General features: G+C 44.5%; 1 non-coding gene across 1 annotated transcript; it reads right to left on the bottom strand.

The window, feature by feature from the left end:
- Positions 1-1,162: 1,162 nt before the first annotated feature.
- On the bottom strand, positions 1,163-1,456 carry LOC129066096 (small nucleolar RNA U85). Its single transcript, XR_008528639.1, has one exon. It is a non-coding gene; the product is annotated as a small nucleolar RNA U85 (small nucleolar RNA).
- Positions 1,457-2,657: the final 1,201 nt, after the last annotated feature.

Raw genomic sequence — 2,657 nt, 5'->3', positions numbered from 1 at the left:
TGGGAAAGAAGCAGCTGCTCCTTCTTGCTGAGCTGTAACCTGAGAGGAGACAGTGATGGGCGTGGGGCTGCCCTATTGCTATCCCGTGGAGCCTGAAGCCTGCACAGAAGTAGTCAAGAGTGAAAAGACGAGGACCTTGCTGGAGCTCCAAGTCCAGGCACACCTAAAGCCTCTGGCTTTTTCATTAATATACACTTTTTATTTTAGAATAGCTTCAGGTTTACAAAAAAATAGTGGAAATAGCACAGAGAGTCCCCATAGACAACATACCCAGTTTTACCTAGTATTAACATCTTCTATTAGTATGGCACATTTATCTCAATTAATGAACTGATATGGGCACATTATTATGAACTAAAGTCCACATTTCATTCAGGATTTCTTAGGTCCCCCCTAACCTCCTTTATCCTGGAGCCTATGCAGGGTACCACATTACGTACGTGTAGGTCCCTCTCAGCTGTGACAGTTTCTTAGATTTTCCTTGTTTTTGGTGACTTTGACACATTTGAGGAGTATAGGTCAGTATAGGTTGTAAAACGTCCCTCAGCTGGGATTTATCTAATGTTTTTCCTCATGTTGTGACCGGGGTTATGTGCTCTGGGAGGAAGGCCACAGACGCAAACCGCCACTCTCACCGCATCATACCCAGGGTACATGCTGTCAACATGACTCAGCACTGTTGATACTGACCTTGACCACCTGACTGAGGTCGAGTTTGTCATGTTTCTCCTCTGGGAAGTTACTGCTCATCTCCCTTTCTAAGCTGTAGTTTTTGGAAGGAAGTCAGTATGTGCAGCCCATGCTTAAGGAGTGGGGATTTATGTTTCTTCCCCTTAAGAGTATCTACATAAATTATTTGGAATTCTTTTGCATGAATTCCTTCTCCTCCTTTTATTCAGTCAATCATTTATTTATGTAAGTATGAACTCTGGTGTATTTATTTTATACTTTGATGTAATCCAATACTACTTACTGATTTTGTTGCTCACATTGTCCTGGCTCTGAGCGCTGGGAGATTTCAGCTGGCTCCTCTCATTGTGGTGACCTGGGCTTTTCAGTGACATGAACTATCAGTTAATTTCTTTTTAGTCTAAGTCAGTTTAGGTCAGGGTTTCTGTCACTTGTAATCAAAAGATCCTTAATACATCCTCCCCCCGCCCCTTCAGATTACCAAAGATCTGTGTTTCATCTCTCAGTGGCCACAATACAAGCTAAGTCCTTTGGGACCCTCTGACCCTGATACCATGAACATGTCCTGTCCCTACCCTCTCCCTCCAGTTACCACAATTTCTTCCCAGCAAATAGAAAGAATCACCTCTATGAAAGACAGGTAGTTCAAAAGCCGAAGGTCTTGTTGGTCTGCCCTTACAGTGAACACATATAACTGTATTGCCCACTGAGATTACAGACCCAGAACCTTAATAAACCTTAAGAGAGAGTCTTTAGGTTGCATTACTTATTAAAATTTTTACAATATTTTTGTGTTAATGCTGCCAAATGACTGTTTCACACTGTAAAACACAGATCCTCCCTTGAGCTGTGGCAACCACTTTGCTAAGCACTGGAACAATGGCAGGAGACTCAGGACAAGAGATTGGGGCTGTACGTGGTTCAACTCCCAGGCTTGTGATCTCAGACAAGTCATGTAACCTCTGAGTTAGTAAAGGGGCACAGAGAGGAAAGGGGATTAAGTGACATCACATCATCATGATGTGATTTGGAGACCAAGTCTTGTGCATCTCATCTGCTGAACTGCTTGGCTTGCTGCGGGGTGTGGATGAAGCTCTTGAACTAGGGTTGCAAGATGAAATACAGGACACCCAGTTACCTTTGAATTCAAATATGCACAGATCTGAAACTCAGAGTTAACTGGGTGTCCTGTATTTTTGTTTGCTCAATCTGGCAACCCTAACCCAAGTGTCCTCCCGTGTAGTTTCTTTGGGTCACGTTCCCCAGGGAAGGCGACTCTGTAACTTCACGAATAAAGAACCCAAGCAATGTAGTGTCCTGGGAAGAGCAGGGCTTTGTGGTCAGATTCTCATGAGTTCAAATCTCTGCTCTACCACTTTGGGTAATTGCTTAACCATTCTGAGCTCAGTTTCCATACTTCATCGTGCAATGGATGCCCTTATAAGATTTTACATGGTTTCAGTAGGGATTAAATGAGCTATGGGTCTGACATCTAGTGGGTACTCAGTCAAATGAACTCACTCTTAACCAGACAAATGGACAGAAAGTCCTGAGAAGGCACGAGAGGAGATTCAAGGTCATGGCAAGGCAGCCTCCTCACTCCCAACCTGTCTCCTCCTCTGGGCCAATAGGATAGCCAAGTCCTCAAGCAGAGGCTGGCATGTGGCTGAGCATGGGTGCTCTATGAGGATCTCGCTGGGGACTGGGCCCTTCGCTGGAGCTCAGCATTTCCTTGGAGTTCAGCTTTGAGCTGGGCCTGAGGTTGAAGGCAGGAGCGAGTGTTGATAAGGTGTTGGAAGGGGCTGGTTCTGGGAGACGAACCAGTTTCTGGGGGAAGCCAACCTTACTCTTCACGAACAGGTCAGGTACAGAATAATGACAGCTAAATTAATCAAGCACCGAGTGTGTACCAGCCACTGTTTCATATATTTTTACGTATTAATCCTCTCAACTTTTTACTTTATTGG

The sequence above is a fragment of the Pteronotus mesoamericanus genome, unplaced genomic scaffold (genome assembly GCF_021234165.1).
Source record: "Pteronotus mesoamericanus isolate MK-2021 breed Mesoamerican mustached bat unplaced genomic scaffold, CSHL_Meso_final contig_182, whole genome shotgun sequence".
NCBI lineage: Eukaryota > Metazoa > Chordata > Mammalia > Chiroptera > Mormoopidae > Pteronotus > Pteronotus mesoamericanus.
Note: the sequence above shows the minus strand (reverse complement) of the source record. Positions and strands in the feature narration are given on the sequence as shown.